This window comes from Kogia breviceps, chromosome 1 (assembly GCF_026419965.1).
Source record: "Kogia breviceps isolate mKogBre1 chromosome 1, mKogBre1 haplotype 1, whole genome shotgun sequence".
Classification (NCBI taxonomy): Eukaryota; Metazoa; Chordata; class Mammalia; order Artiodactyla; family Physeteridae; genus Kogia; species Kogia breviceps.
Genome location: NC_081310.1, coordinates 22,395,360 through 22,411,976, shown reverse-complemented (window position 1 = coordinate 22,411,976; position 16,617 = coordinate 22,395,360). Strand labels below are relative to the sequence as shown.

The window sequence follows — 16,617 nt, the reverse complement described above, 5'->3', positions numbered from 1 at the left end:
TTTGTGTTTATACACGACAGTGTCTTTACCTTTTATCTAGCGAGAGTGAGTAATCTATTTAACAGAAACCAGACATTACCTCACTGGTGTCTTATCCAGAGCTGCTCCAGTCTTCCCATTAATTCCAGTAACTCAGGGTCTTTTGCCATGTTGAGCAGTATAGGGAGAAATCCATACTCTTTTTTTCTGATTAAAGGGATTCACAGAACACACTGTTCTAGTATTTGTATTCAAGCCCTTTCTTTTTCCAGTAAACGTCTGTTTTCTTTATTCTGAGAACATGGAAGAGGAATTAACCCAGCTCATCCCCCAAACCATCCTGACTCTAGTTGGGTTTCTCTGACTCCCCTCTTCCCTCAGGGATATGAAGAATTTATGTGTGACCTCTCACTGGCCTCACAAGGAAGCATCAGGAAATACTAGCAGCAGGAAGCCCACCTTCTCTGAGGCTGATGGCTGTTTTCTAATAGAAGTGTCAGAGATAGTGGTTCAAGTCATCATAGGCTTTGTGAGCAGCTGTCAGAGTATAGACTGACAGTGTCTCATGTCTCCCCAAGGTGTGCAAAGGCCTGCCTGCTTCTTGAAGAAGGACCTGCCATCGGTCATCATGGAACACCCCGTGGGTGGTCCTCACATAGGAAGAACAGCTATCATAACCCCAGGCCAGGCAGTGTTACATCTGTGTCTTGCAGTAGAAAAATTGAGGCCCAGGGACTTCCCTGGTGGCACAGTGGTTAAGAATCCGCCTGCCAATGCAGGGGACACAGGTTCGAGCCCTGGTCTGGGAAGATCCCATATGCCGCGGAGCAACTAAGCCCATGTGCCACAACTACTGAGCCTGTGCTCTAGAGCCCGTGAGCCACAACTACTGAGCCCACGTGCCACAACTACTGGAGCCCATGTGCCACAACTACTGAAGCCCACGCGCCTAGAGCCCGTGCTCCCCAACAAGAGAAGCCACCGCAATGAGAAGCCTGTGCACCACAACGAAGAGTAGCCCCTGCTCGCCGCAACTAGAGAAAGCCCATGCACAGCAATGAAAACCCAGCACAGCCAAAAATTAAAAAATAAACAAATTTTTTAAAAAGAGGCCCAATTAAAAATTTCCATGGGGCTTCCCTGGTGGCGCAGTGGTTGAGAATCCGCCTGCAGATGCAGGAGACACGGGTTCGTGCCCTGGTCCGGGAAGATCCCACATGCTGTGGAGCAACTAAGCGCGTGAGCCATGGCCGCTAGGCCTGCGCGTCCGGAGCCTGTGCTCCGCAATGGGAGAGGCCACAACAGTGAGAGGCCCGCATACCGCAAAAAAAAAAAAAAAATTTCCATGTATCCAAAATCATCATATATTAGGTGATATGAAGGAATAATTGCTAATTTTGATAGGTATCATCACAGCATGACGACAAAGTTAGAAAATGTCCATAGTGGTATAGATGTTTACTGAAGGACATAGCAGTGAAACGACATACCATCTGGGATTTGCTATAAAATATGTTAGCAGAAATATAAGAAAGAAAAAAGAGATAAGATGAGTGACACAAAGCATTGTTAATGGTTGAGTCTGTTCTTTCAGCTTTTGTGGATGATTGGATATTATAATAATAAAAAAAATAAAATAAAGGCACTGTGAATAATGTTAAAAGACGAGACCTACACTGGAGAAGATATTTAGAACACATGCATCTGACAAATGATTCCTATCCAAAATATATAAAGAATTACAAATCCGTTTAAAAAAAGTCATCAACCTCACAGAAAAAAAGGGCATAAATTAGAACAAGCAATTCCATTCCTAGAAGGGGAAGCTTGAATGACCAATGCCCACACTCACTGGTGACCAGAAAAATGCAAATTACAAAACAAGACACCAATTTATGCCATTAGATGAGCAAACATTTTAAAGTCTGGCAATACCAAGTATTAGTGGAGATATAGAGTTTAATACATATATTTAGAAAGCAGTTTGGCAATATCTGCTAGAAATGTTTATGTCCTACAACCTAGGATTCTACTTCTCAATATATATCCCTCAGGAAGTCTGGGGCAAGTGCACAACATATACTTTGAACGCATACTTCGATGTTCATTGCAGCATTGTTTATAATAGTTAAAACTAGAAAAAATGGAGAAATAATTCATGACATAGTCATTATAATGGCAGACTACATAGAAGTTAAATGAATGTGTTCCATTATTATATATAATTATACATAATTTCTATATATGAGTCATATATATACCCATAATTATATATAATTATGGATGATTTTCCAAAACATAATATGAATATTGATTGAAATGAAAATTGCAAAAGAACATGTATGTTATTACATCATGTATATAAATAACTTAAAACATCTAACATAATATTTTTGTCTGTCTCCCTATGTCGTAAGAGTACAAAAATAATTAGAAGGGCCGCAGAGCAATAGGAGAATAGTACTTACCTCCAGGGACGGAGAGAAGGAGTGAGGGTGATCTCAGTTTTATCTGTGTTTGGTTTTTCTCTAGGAGAAAATGTAAAAAATGAATCTGAAGCAAATATATCAAAAGACTGACAATTGAAATATCTGGGAGGTAGGTACAAGGTGTGTATTACATTGTTCTCTGTACTACTCTGCATATTTCAAATATTTTCTAATTTAAAAAACGATTTCTTTTTTTCTAAGTTGAAGTATAGTTGATTTCCAATGTTATATTTCTGGTACACAGCAAAGAGTGTGTGTGTGTGTGTGTGTGTGTGTGTGTGTGTGTATACACATACACTCCTTCTCAGATTCTTTTCCATTATAGGTTACTACAAGATATTGAATATAGTTCCCTGTGCTATATAGTAGGTCCTTGTTGTTTATTTTGTTTATCTCTTTTATATATAGTAGTTTGTATTTGCTAACCCAAACTCCTAGTTTATCCCTCCTCCCCCTTTCCCCTCTGGTAACCATAAGTTTGTTTTCTATGTCTGTGAGTCTATTTCTGAACAAACAATTTCTTAATTGAGGTCCTAAAGTGCCCCCCTTCTAAATATCGCCTTTTCTTTTTCTCCCCCCTCCCCCAATATTTTAACCAAATTATGAGTAATTTAGGCATTTGACATGTGTGGAACTCCAACCAACATTTATGTGTTTTCCTCTAGGGGACAAAGCTTCCTGGAATTCAAACACATTTTTCTGGAGCGCCTCATTTCTAAGTTGGGGAGCGTCTACATTCTAAATATCACCTTTTCCTATGACTTCAGAACCCCCTGACTCACCTTGCACCTCTATGAAAACGATTCCCAAATCTGATTGACATCCTTTCTTTCCCCAGCATCATTTCTATGACTCCAATTCACTTCATGGCTAGTTTTTCTATTATCTCAAATTTATCCTCCAAACCAATGATCTCTACCACTGCTGTCTCAAAATAGCTCTTTCCTTTAGTTTGCTGTTTCTGTCAATAGTGCACTCAATAAATGTTAGTTTTCAGAAAGAGACTCACAGACACAGAGAACAGACTTGTAGTTGCCAAAGGAGAGGTTGTGTGGGGGAGGGATGGACTGGGAGTCTGGGGTTAGTGGATGCAAACTATTACATAAAGAATGCATAAACAACAATGTCCAACTCTATAGCAAAGGGAACCATATTCAATGTCCTGGGATAAACCGTAGTGGAAAAGAACATTTAAAAAAATAACGTATATATGCGTATAACTGAGTCACTTTGCTGTGCAGCAGAAATTAACACAACATTGTAAATCAACTAGTAAAAAAATAAATTTAAAAAATATTAGTTTTTGGCTTCCCTGGTGGCGCAGTGGTTGAGAGTCCGCCTGCCGATGCAGGGGACACGGGATCGTGCCCCGGTCCGGGAAGATCCCACATGCCACGGAGCGGCTGGGCCCGTGAGCCATGGCCGCTGAGCCTGTGCGCCCGGAGCCTGTGCTCCGCAACGGGAGAGGCCACAACAGTGAGAGGCCCGTGTACCACAAAAAAAAAAAAAAAAAAAAAAAAAAAAGTTTTTATTTTCATTAGTCCTTTCAACTTTTACCTTTTCCCATTGAGTTTACTATACACAGAACTGCAAATTTGTCATCTTGAAATTCTGTGGGGTTTTTTCCTGAAGTGCTGTACCCCCCCAACCAAAATGCTATTTTATATCAATTATTCCCAAGCTCAAAAACCTTATGGTGGCCCACTGCCAGCCTAAGAAGGTCCAAAATCCTTAACCGTTTGTTCGCATGCCTTCCTCTTTCTCCAGCTTTGTTGCCCACTGTCTGCTGTCACTTAGGAGGTGGCATAAGCACCCAGCCATGCTGCCTGTCTTCCTGTCTTCTTGTATTTTCAGTCTTGAGATGCTTCAAGCTCAGATCAAATGCCTTTTCTACAAAGCTTTCATCCAGTTCTACTGCCGGAACCATTCCCGTAGCACAGCCCGTGTGCTGCCTTAGGTACAGGTAAATCCTTTCGTACAAAACGGGTCTAGAAGGCACATCCTTCCCCCTCCCCAGATCCCTTTCCATTAATGCTGAGCTCAATTATTTAGCAGACCCAGGAAGCAGAGGTGGGATAAATAGACATGCTTATCCATACAGGATCTCATCCGTATAAACGTTAAATCCATCTTTTCCCCTTCCTTTCCTTCCTCTTAGATTTTCTTCGGTGATATTAACCGTAAAGCAGGCTGGCCTCACATAGGATTTGCAGAGAAGGTAAGGTGCTTTTCTCTGACATATGGCAAGAAGCTGAGGAAAATGAGATTCCTTTAAGCCTAATGTATCAATTCTAAGATGCACATTTTTTCACATGTTAATATCTCTGAAATCAAGATGCATTTTTCAATCAATAGAAGTTTTTTGTTTTTTCTTTCTTGCTGGTATACAAAAATGAAAGTGCATCTTCTATTGATGGTATCTATAATTAGATGAAATAAGGTATATGGGAAGGTATTGAAAATGTCTCCAAATGCAAACAGCTTTTACTATTTGATATGAATATTAACTATCCGTGTTAAAAAGAGACTTTGGAACACTGTTCTAGGGGTGCATACTTTTGCAAAAATGGCTCCAGAGCAGCATTCCAGTTCATTCCCCCACAAAAGCAGCATTGTGTACATGTCTTATCTACTCTGCCTTATTTTGTAAGCTGTTAGAGGGCAGAGACCCAGAAGAAGATATACCTTGAAATTCTCTGTGTAACGAGCAATAAAGAGCAGACATAAAGCTCTGCAAGCAAAATTCCTGAACAAAAGGTTTCTATGAAGGAAGCGGCTGACCAGTTCCCAGGTAATATCTGGTGCCCCAGATAATAAGCGGGCGATCAAGAATAGAACCCGCAGTGCTCATGGCCTCGGTCTCAGGCTAGACTGCACTCTGACCTCTTTATGCATCCTGCTCTTCAAGAGCCCAAGTTTGGGTTCTCAGGAAGCCACTCCAGGCATGTTTTGTGACAACAGAGGTTGCCTGACAGCTTGATCAGGGATTCATTGTTTATACTTTTCTACTTTCCTGGCATCCCTCCCACCTGCTTTCGTGTCACTACCACTGCTAAGTTAGGCAGACCAGACTCTTCCATTGTCCTCTGTCACCTCCTCATATTACCTATCCCAACCCTTGGTGAAGCCAGGAGCCCCAACTTAGGTCACCTGTCCCTTACTGGTCACCTGTGACTTACTTACCCAGTCTGTCCCATTGACTTAGGCAGTAAACTCCCTGGGGTGGGAACAATGTAGGTGGTCATGGGAGACTCAATGCAGTATGGTACTCCATAAATTATTAACTGTTGGAATCGTAAAAACAAGGAGCTGTGAGTAACCGGAGAGGGTGGGCAGGGAGGGGTTTGACAACACACACACCACACACACACACACATTAACACAAACATCCGGGAAGAGTTTTCTCAGTGACTTTGCTGTATGGTTTTCTGAGTTTTCTGTTTTGCTTTTTGCTGAACCTAAGTGCTTTTGCAGTCATAAGTAGGGCTGTTGCCAACGTGGTCCCAGGATGCTCGGGCAGGGGATGGGCTGCAGAGAATTTTTCTTGCTTATGGCAGCAGCAAGGGAACTGTGGGTTCCTCCCAAGGAGCCAGTGTGACTGCAGTGTTGGTGGAGGCAGCCAAGGTGATGAGAAGGATGTGTTGATGCAAAAAGGTCTGAGGTCAGGGAGCCTCTTTCTGCATGGCAGCCCTTCCACGTGGCGCACCCTCACTCCCTCTCTCTGGAATATCCTGGTGAATGGAGGTCAGGGAATACTATTTTGAGTGCTTCGAGAGGGACAGGAGGTTGCTGGATATATCAGCCTGCTTGTGGGAGGACGAAGGAACAAAAGCATCATCAAGGCTGTGCTAAACACAGATGCTGTTCTTTGACCTTCACTCCAGTTGCTACATCACTCCTGCGTATTTTATCTTTGTCAAAACCACAATGGGAGGAAGCTAGTGAGGCAAAGAGGCGATCGTGGAGCCAATTTCTATTTCTAGCCTGTGGTTGACCCTGGCAAGTAACCTTGAGCAGGTCATTAACCCCTCCGTAGGGTGGTTATATTGGATTCCAACTTATGTCAAGGAACTCCTGTGAAAAGTAATAAGTTGAGATTTTAAAGTGCTTTAAGATCTTAGGAGAGATGAACAAACAATATCGCTGTGTTTGGGGCCAGCATTATGGGCTGCCCTTGAAATCTAGATCTCCATGCACTGGCCAGGCTCTCTCCTTCGCTTGGTGACCAAGTGCACAGCACATTTAGGACTAGTAACAAAAATAGCTAACATTGATTAAATGTTGACTGTGTGCTGGGCACTTTAGTTTAATGCTCACAGCAACCTCATGAAGTACCCCAAAAAAGTCCAGAGAGGTTAAGTAACTTTCCCAAGGTCACACAGTCAATAAGCCAGAACCAGTATCTGAACTCTGGCCTCCTGAGTCCAGGGTCTGCTTTTATCCATGATGTCGAAGTGTATTTAATTACCAGGTAATTCCTCATGAGTGAGCATTTGCTATATATTCTGTGCGAGTTGGATGGTATGTGGTATGGGACTGTATAAACAGGCAGGAAACGCATGAAGGTTGGGTGCTAAATTGGTGGCACTGAAGTGCTTTTGGAGATCTGGGGAAAGAGGGATCAGTATGTGCTGAACTTTGAGGGGAAAGTTCATAGAGAGAATGAGGCTTAAATCTTTTTTCGGCTTTCTAAACAGAGTTAGAACATTTAGCCTCTCTGGAACCATAACGTCTAGAAAGATGCTAACATGTACTTGTTGTGGGCAAAGGGGCAGGGAGGAGGGACTATTTCAAAGTCAGATCTGGGACCTGCTGCCTACACCGTGTTGAACTGATTCGTAATGTACTTTGGCTCTTGAAGCCTCTGAGATGCTCAGCAGTAACGGAAACTTACACAACATTATATGTCACTTGCATCTCAATTACATAAAAAGAAACCTGCATGTCTTCCAAATGTTTTTGGCCAATAGAACACCTTTTTCATAGAATTTTTGTCACTAACTCATAGACTTTCAAGTTTGGGAACCACTGATGTAAAGGAAAGCCCCTCCTTGGAAACAAAAGTCGTTGACAACCCCCAACAACTGAAAATCAAACTCGCTTGAACATCCAGTGTAACGCTGCCCTTTTCAGGGCTAGCATTCATCACACAGCACTCTGGACATTTGGTTTTTCTCCCTGTGTGTACCATGTTACTTCCCTAAGCCAGACTAGGAATCTCCCAAATGCAAACATTTGGCTGGTGTATCTTTTTTTTTTTTTTTTTGAGGTACGCAGGCCTTTTGCTGTCGTGGCCTCTCCCGTCGCGGAGCGCAGGCTCCGGACGCGCAGGCTCAGCGGCCATGGCTCACGGGCCCAGCCGCTCCGCGGCATGTGTGTGATCCTCCCGGACCGGGGCACGAACCCGCGTCCCCTGCATCGGCAGGCGGACTCTCAACCACTGCGCCACCAGGGAAGCCCTGGTGTATCTTTTTATGCCCTGTGGCTCCTAGCCCACCTTGTCTAAAGAAGGTCAATAAACACATGTTGGTTTAAAAACAGAGACAGAGAGCAGAGAGGAGAAAATGAAGAAGGAAAAAAACCCGTATTTGAAATGATAGCAATTATTGGCAATTTACAAGTGATTACTTGAGTTAATTGTCACTCATCAATCAGCACTCTGTGAAAGACTAGTAGATTGTTTAAAATGCAAAATAATGCAAATTTTTATCTTGGTCTTGGTCAGAGCTGGCTGGATCTGCAGTCGGAGGGAGCCAAATTCGCGGGACATGACTTCTAAAATATATCTTCCTTTATTAGCTTTGGCTGCTTTCTGCTGAACTGGGTGTGCCTGCGTGGCTCCAGCCCTTGGAGGTTTGATGCCTGGTCCTAGAATCTCATAAAGCCTGAATAACGCCCGGGGTCAGCATGACTGCAGATGCCAACTGAAGGGCTGCTGGTGATGCCACGGCTTGTGGAACAACTAACCCAAGGTGGGGAGGCTGCAGTTAAAAGTGCAAGTGACACTTTGGTCTTAGGCGTGGTCCCTGTCTGAACACACCTTACTGCCCACACCTCTGCCCCCAGTGCCTGGGGTTAAAGAGGGCACCATTCCTGAGGTGTGTGACTTTTAGTCTCTAAAGGCCCATGTCTTTATTTTTTAATTAAAATGTTTTTAATTATTGTATTATAATTGACATACAATATTATATTAGTTTCAGGTATATAACAGTGATTTGATACATTATGAATGATCACCAAGATAAGCCTAGTTATTACAATGTTATTAATATACATTACTCATTCCTTTTTTTGTTTGTTTGTTTGTTTTTGCGGTTCGCGGGCCTCTCACTGTTGTGGCCTCTCCCGTTGCGGAGCACGGGCTCCGGACGCGCAGGCTCAGCGGCCACGGCTCACCGGCCCAGCCGCTCCGCGGCACGTGGGATCTTCCCGGACCGGGGCACGAACCCTCGTCCCCCGCATCGGCAGGCGGATTCTCAACCAGTGCGCCACCAGGGAAGCCCTACTTATTCATTTTAAAGGTTCCTTCCACCCTAACTCCAGTTTTTATTTTTTATTGCTTAATGACATTCCATTTATTTTACTTTATTTTTTATTGAAGTATAGTTGATTTACAATGGTGTGTTAGTTTCAGGTGTACAGCAAAGTGATTCACTTATACATAGACATATATATATTCTTTTTCAGATTCTTTTCCATTATAGGTTATTACAAGATATTGAATATAGTTCCCTGTGCTATACCGTAGGCCCTTGTTATCCTAACTTGAGTTTTGAAACTAGCTCACCCTGGGAGAAGTAATTCATAAAGCATTTGTTGCTGTCACCTAGAGGGGTTTCAGTGCACATGGGCAGGGGCTTCTCTCCTTTTTTTCAGGAGGAAGGAAAAAGGAGAGGTCTCCTAAAGAGGGTGGAGTCCCAGCCCAGGATAGAACACTGGTATGAAGATTCTGTCTCCTGTGGGAGGAAATTGATCTTGTTTGCTCCTTTTGTTCTTGGTTGAGTTCCCCGTGTGGATCTTGGTGTCAGAACCACCCAGGCTTGGTCCTCACTGGCTCCTACAGATTCCTAGCCAGGGCTGCTCCCAGGCCTGGGCAGCAGGAGCTGGGTGGGAGCTCGGAGAGGTTCCTGCCCTACGTGCTGGGGGCCTGTGGCCACCTCCCCTGTTCATGCAGCTATTTGGAAAAGACTGGAAGGAGAGGGTGGAGACTCAAAGCCTTGAAATCTGATTGTGGTTGTTTTTCTGCTAAAAACAAAGGATCCCTACCCGCCTCCTGGCCTGTTGGTGCCCTTTAAGGCAGGGCCACAGTGACCCCTGAGGAGCAGCTGCTGGAGGTGAGGCGGAAGGAGCACATCCCCACTCCTCCGCCTCTTTGCTTTGGAAGCGTTCACGTACCAGTCCGGAGCCAGCACCGTCGTCCCGTGCTAGCTCGTGTTGTGTGGATCAACGTGAGCCCTCTACGGCCAGGGCCGAGCCCTGTCTTATTTTCCCATTTAACTTCCCACTGATTCCCACGGGGCTGTGTACGCAGAGGGCCTCCAGGGGAGGCTGCTGACAACATGGCGGAACAGTTGGGAGTTAGGAGGCTGTTTTGAGGGGTAGGTCAGGATCCTCATCCCTGTCCTTAATTTCTCTGATGCCTGCTAAGGAGCCAGGGTGTGCACCGATCAGTCTCTGTTCCTGGCCCCGTGGCCAACTGTCACACACATTGGAGCAAAGAAGAGCTGCCCTCAGCGCGTTGTGTGTGGTTGGCTTGGCCTCCGAGGCTTTGGCTCCATCCGTTGAGCCCCAGGTTCTCTATCTTGTGACGCCCTTCATCACCTGTCCCTCCTGACCAAGCGGTTGCCTCCACTTCTCCTGCCTGGATGGGAAACGCTGTGGGGGAGGTGGGTGGGCAGCCTGTCACCTGCATTAAAGCTTGAGGCCAAAAGGCAGGGGAAGCAGGGGGCCAAATTGGAAGGGTTCAAACGGCACCATCAGTGAACTCAAGGGGGCCTGGCTTCCCACCCAGGAGCCGCAGGGTGATGGGACCATACTAAGACAGGCTGGGACCTGGGGCCCTCTGCTGCAGTGCTTGCACCTGGACAAATGTCTCCTCAAGCAACAAACTACAAAGAAACTATGAGGGACTAAAAATAACTGCGTGCATGCAAAGTTAGGGCAAATTATGGACAATAAGATACAAGAAGCCCATGCACCGCAACAAAGAGTAGCCCCTGCTCGCTGCAACTAGAGATAGTCCACACGCAGCAATGAAGACTCAATGCAGCCAAAAATAAATTAATTTAACAAAAATACTTTAAAAAAATAAAGTTTATTTATTTATTTATTTATTTTTTAGAAATTTATTTATTTTTGGCTGCGGTGGGTCTTTGCTGCTGTGCATGGGCTTTCTTCTAGTTGCAGCGAGCGGGGGCTGCTCTTCATTGTCGTGGGCAGGCTTCTCTTTGCAGTGGCTTCTCTTGTTGTGGAGCATGGGCTGTAGGCACGCGGGCTTCAGTAGTTGTGGCACACGGGCTCAGTAGTTGTGGTGCATGGGGTTAGCTGCTCCGCGGCATGTGGGATCTTCCCGGACCAGGGCTCGAACCCGTGTCCCCTGCATTGACAGGAGGACTCTTCACCACTGCACCACCAGGGAAGTCCCCTAAAGTTTACTGTTAAAATACAAAAAGACCAAAACCCCAACTGCCACTTCTGAAGAACCGTGAGTGAAAACGGTGTAGGGAGAAAAAGCAGGTACTGCTCAGTCCCCCTGCACTCAACACCACCAGAGAGGTGGACAAACCACCTAAGCCATGCCTCCAGCCCGACCCCTGGACACACCCCTACCCTCACCCCATGTAAGGAGCTAGCTCGGCCCCCCACTCGGGGACTGAGCCAGGGAACCTGTTACTTGTTTTCACTCGCTCCTGCCGCAGCAGGAGTCCCAATAAAGCCTTGCCTGAATTTCTTGTCTGGCCTCTTATCAATTTCTATTGATTAAGGAAGTCCAAGAACCCTGGTCCGTAACAATACAGCCTGCAGTCAGTTCTTGTAGCCCACATGCATCCAGAGACTTTCCAGGCTGAGCAAAAATATTGGACCACTGCTGCATCTTGGAATTCCAATGGTTTCAATCTTGACAGTGCAGTTAACTGGATGTCTTTCTCACGATTCCTTTATTCATAACGTGTACAGAGACCAAAGTTTACTGTGATCTTCCTATGTGCCCAGCACTATGCCAAGTGCTTACAATGTATTATCTCATTTAATCCTCACAACAACTCTACAAGGAAAGTTCAGTTATCACCCCAATTTACTGATGAACTAACTGAAGATAAGGAGGGTAAGTAACTTGTCCAAGATTATATTCCCGGTATGTGGCAGAGCTAAAAGTCTGACTGAAGCACCAGTCTTAACAACCATACTACTGTCTCATGTATATGATGATTTTCCTTTGTCCTGGATTAAAGCCTTTACATTTTACCAAATCTAGGTCTTGTGTATATTGATCTAGCATGGGGGTCAGCAAACTATGCCCTATGGGTCAAATCTAGTCATAGCCTGTTTTTGTAAGGCCTGCACACTGGGAATGGCTTTTTACTTTTTTTTTTTTTTTTTAATTTAATTTTTTTGGCTGTGTTGGGTCTTCGTTGCTGCACGCGGGCTTTCTCTAGTTGTGACGAGTGGGGGCTACTCTCCGTTGCGGTGCACGGGCTTCTCATTGCAGTGGCTTCTCTTGTTGCAGAGCACGGGCTCTAGGCACGCGGGCTTCAGTGGTTGTGGCACATGGGCTCAGCAGTTGTGGCTCACGGGATCTAGAGCGCAGGCTCAGTAGTTGTGGTGCACAGGCTTAGTTGCTCCGCGGCATATGGGATCTTCCTGGACCAGGGCTCGAACCCTTGTCCCCTGCATTGGCAGGCAGATTCTTAACCACTGCGCCACCAAGGAAGCCCATTTTTTACATTTTTAAAGGCTGTTAAACACACACGTGCATGGATGCACACGCACACTAAGTTGTACGCTTAAGATGGTTAAGATGGTAACTTTTTTTTTCTGGCTGGGCCTTTAAATTATTATTTTTTTAAACTGTGGTAAAAAGACATAACATACAATTTACTTAACCACTTAAGCTTCCATCTCTTGGCTATTGTGAGTAGTGCTGCTATCAACATGGGTGTGCAAATATCTCTTTGAGATCTTGCTTCAATTTTTTTTGGATATATATCCAAAAATGAGATTTCTGGATCTATTTTAAACTTTTTTTTTAAACACCACACTGTTTTCCATAGTAGTTACATCTATTTTGAAATTGTACCAACACAGTGGTTGCACAATGGCTCCAGTTTCTCCACCTCCTCACCAACATTTGATATTTTCTGGGGTTTTTTTTGACGGTGACCTGGACCGTCACCGTAATGAGTGTGAGGTGATATCTCACTGTGCCTTTTATTTCCATTTCTCTGATAATTAGTGATGTTGAACATTTTTTCATATGCTTGTTGGCCACTTATATATCATCTTTGGAGAAATGTCTATTCAAGCCCTTTGCCTATTTTTAATTGGGTTATTTGATTTTTTTGTTGTTGAATTCTAGCAGCTCTTTATATACCCTGGGTATCAGATGATATGTGACTTGCAAATATTTTCTCCCACTTCATAGGTTGCATTTTAATCTGTTGATTGTGTTCTTTTTTTTTTTTTTTTTTTTTTTTTGCAGTACGCGGGCCTCTCACCGCTGTGGCCTCTCCCGTCGCGGAGCACAGGTTCCAGACGCACAGGCTCAGCGGTCATGGCTCACGGGCCCAGCCGCTCTGCGGCACGTGGGATCTTCCCGGACCGGTGCACGAACCCACGTCCCCCGCATCGGCAGGCGGACTCTCAACCACTGCGCCACCAGGGAAGCCCTGATTGTGTTCTTTGATGTATAAAAGTTTTTAGGTTTGATGTAGTTCCACTTGTGTACTGTTGCTTTTGTTGCCTGTACTTTTGGTGTTATATCCAAGAAGTCATTGCAAGTCCAATGTCATGAAGCTTTCCCTTATGTTTTCTTCTAAGGATTTTATAGTTTGGAGTCTTATATTTAGGTTTTTAACCCATTTTGAGTTCATTTTTGTATATGGTGTAAGGGAAGGATCCAACATCATTCTTTTGCACGTGGTTATCCAGTTTTCCCAACATCATTTTTTGAAGAGAGTATCTTTCCCCCTTGAGAAGATGGTGAATTTTATGTTATGTGTATTTTAACACAACTTTTTGTGTTAAAGAAAGAAGAATATGCAGCAGAGATAATATTTGGCCCACAAAGGCTAAAATATTTCCTATTTATTATTTGGCTCTTTATTAAAAAGTTTGTTGACACTAGAGCTAGCGCCTACGGCATCCTAATACAGTACACCAGTGTCATATGTGTTGACAGTAAGGCCCAGTGTGATGTCTCTCATTCTCTAATTCTCTGATTCTCTTTGGAATATGCCTCTTCTAAGAGTGCGCTTAACAATTAAAAACTCAATGGATTCATTGTGTGCATGACAGTGGAGGTGCCAGTGGCTGCGCCTTTGAGTCTGTGTAGATGTGGGCCCGGTTGCCTGGCAGGCCGGCCAGTGGCCTGTTTCTTAACCTTCCTGGTTGTGAAACGAGGATGAGAAATTTTGGTCTTGGAAAGGAGGGAAATGAAAGAGGAGAATCTGACCAAGTGTCACTGAAACATTGGCAGGGAGCTCTGAAGGCTTCTTCGAAGGAAGAACCAATGTAAATCACGGGCAGCATTATTATCCTAGCAAGTCTTTGAGCTCCTGGCCTAAATGTGTACAATAATCTGCTTAGGCTCAAGAAAATGCCTTTTCTCTTCTCACACTGGATGTACGAATGTATGACCAACAGACTATCTAATTTAATGTGTTTTCCTATCTCACTTCTCTACCCCCGAGGCCTGCTCTGGGTCTCAGATTTCACCTGTAGCTCCTCTGAGCACTTGGTACCACACTTAGCAGCAAACAGCAACTCTTCTTCTTTGTTTGCTGCCTGACTCACGTTCTGAAAAGCCCCTAAATGAAAACAGGCCTCTAGGAAGAGTCTCTAAGGAAATAAGGGCCTTCTGCCTGCCTCTGAGAGAAGAATCTTGAGGCGCAGAGAGCTGGGAGGGCCCTGAGTGCCCCAGTATTCTCTCCCTCACCTTCAGAAGACGAATGCTTCATCACTGCCTGCATCTTCGGCCTTCAACCCACTTCAGTGCTCCAGGAAATATCCTGAGGGTTCATTATTTCTGAGGGCTGACTCAGACGCCATTTTTCTGCCAAAGGATTCTGTCAGCCAAGCTCGGTCCTGCAGTTACCCCTGGTGAGGGAGCCTTTGTGAGTCCCTTCAGGGAGGAAGCCCCACTGGCAGGGAGGCCCCAGGCCCTGTCGCTTGGGGTGGAGTCCAGACCTAATCCCCCAGGGTGAGGCTGGTGGCCAGGAGGGGAGCCGTCACTGGGCGAGTGAGGGAGGCCTGCACTCTCACCACCAGCTGCCTTTCAGTCGGTCCCTGTGGGGCTCCCGCTTGCCTTTCATTTTGTTGATTGGAGACTGTGTCCCTGACGGCTGAAGGTAGATAATGGGACATCCAGAGTGGAGGGTTGATTCTCAAACACAAACTGTCGGCCCTATGAGGCCAAACTAGGGGAGGGTGGGAAGGAGCGAGGGAGAGTCTCTGGGGGAAGAGGGCCTGGGAGCCATTCTTTCTCAAGTCAGTGTAGGATGAGGGGGCCGGGTGAGGGGGGAAGTCCTGGGAGAGTTGGGGGCAGGGCATCAAAACTAGAGCAGAAGAGGAAGAGGTGGCGGGGCTGTGGAAGCAGGAGAGGTGGGAATGCAGGTCTGAAAAGGATCTGAGAGGGCCTTCCCAGGTGGCGCAGTGGTTAAGAATCTGCCTGCCAATGCAGGGGACACGGGTTCGAGCCCTTGTCCGGGAAGATCCCACATGCTGCAGAGCAACTAAGCCCATGAGCCACAACTACTGAAGCCCACGCATCTAGAGCCCGTGCTCTGCAACAAGAGCAGCCACCGCAACGAGAAGCCCGCGCACCGCCATGAAGAGTAGCCCCCCGCTCGCCACAACTAGAGAAAGTCCGCACGCACCAGACGAAGACCCAACACAGTCAAAAATAAATAAATAAATAATTTTTTTTTAAAAAAAGGACCCAGGTGAAGGCAGGGCTATTCTTGTGTGAGAAATGGTAATTATACCAGTCAATTCCATCTCCTCTAAGAATCCGAGGCCTGTAGTAAATTACATAGTTACAATTCTACCCTATTCCCAATTTACCCACCAGAAAACAGCACAAAATCCAACCCCATGTTTTGCAAGAGTCAATAACTATTTATAGAACAGCTTGTACATAGTACATACAAGGAAGTATTTAATATGTTATATCATTTGATCTTCTAAATAAACTGTGATCTATTTACTAATAAACAAATGAAGACTCAGAGAGGCTACAAGGTAGCCAGGAATCACGAGACCAAAGAGATAGTGAACCTAGGCCTGTCAATGCTGAGTAGACAGGCTTTGCATCTAGTGAACGGTGTCTACCAGGCTCCAAGATCAGGGCTTGTACGCTGCCCCATAACCACGTCCAGGGCCCAGAAACTGGGTAGACCAATGCCCACAAATATGCCTCAGGGCTGCTTTCGGAGATTCTATTCTGATCCTCTCTCCTGTGCGCTTCATTCCCCGGCTGCCATCCTGTGCCCCTTCCCCTTCCAGGAAGGCATAGAATGGAGAAGTTGAATTTCATCATTTGACGTCCCAAGTATCTGAGTGCCTCCTGTGGTGCCAAGCATTATTCTAGCTTCTGGGGTTAAGAAAGTGAACAGGATAGGGACTTCCCTGGTGGTCCAGTGGGTAAAACTCTGCACTCCCAATGCAGGAGGCCCGGGTTCGATCCTTGGTTGGGGAACTAGATCCCACATGCATGCCGCAATAAGAAGCCCGCATGCCACAACAAAGGTCCTGCGTGCCGCAAAAAGACCCAGCACAGCCTAAATAAATAAATAAATTAATTAATTAATTTTAAAAAAGAAAGTGAACAGGACACATTAAAACCTCTGCCCTTATGGTGCTTATATTCTAGCCCGGGTACAGACATTTCTCTGAGAGATCAGGTTCTAACTGCATGGATCAGGTCCTTGCG

The 16,617-nt window shown here is 45.2% G+C and overlaps 1 long non-coding RNA gene across 5 annotated transcripts; it reads left to right on the top strand.

The window, feature by feature from the left end:
- Nucleotides 1-2,429: 2,429 nt before the first annotated feature.
- On the top strand, nt 2,430-13,398 carry LOC131758084 (uncharacterized). 5 transcript variants are annotated; one of them, XR_010838115.1, is made up of 6 exons: nt 2,430-2,577; nt 4,323-4,425; nt 4,627-4,686; nt 8,268-8,440; nt 9,345-9,406; nt 13,168-13,398. It is a non-coding gene; the product is annotated as an uncharacterized lncRNA (long non-coding RNA). The 5 variants fall into 5 exon arrangements; XR_010838113.1 differs by having other exon boundaries at nt 4,323-4,431; nt 9,348-9,406; XR_010838109.1 differs by having other exon boundaries at nt 4,323-4,431.
- The last annotated feature ends 3,219 nt before the right edge of the window (nt 13,399-16,617 follow it).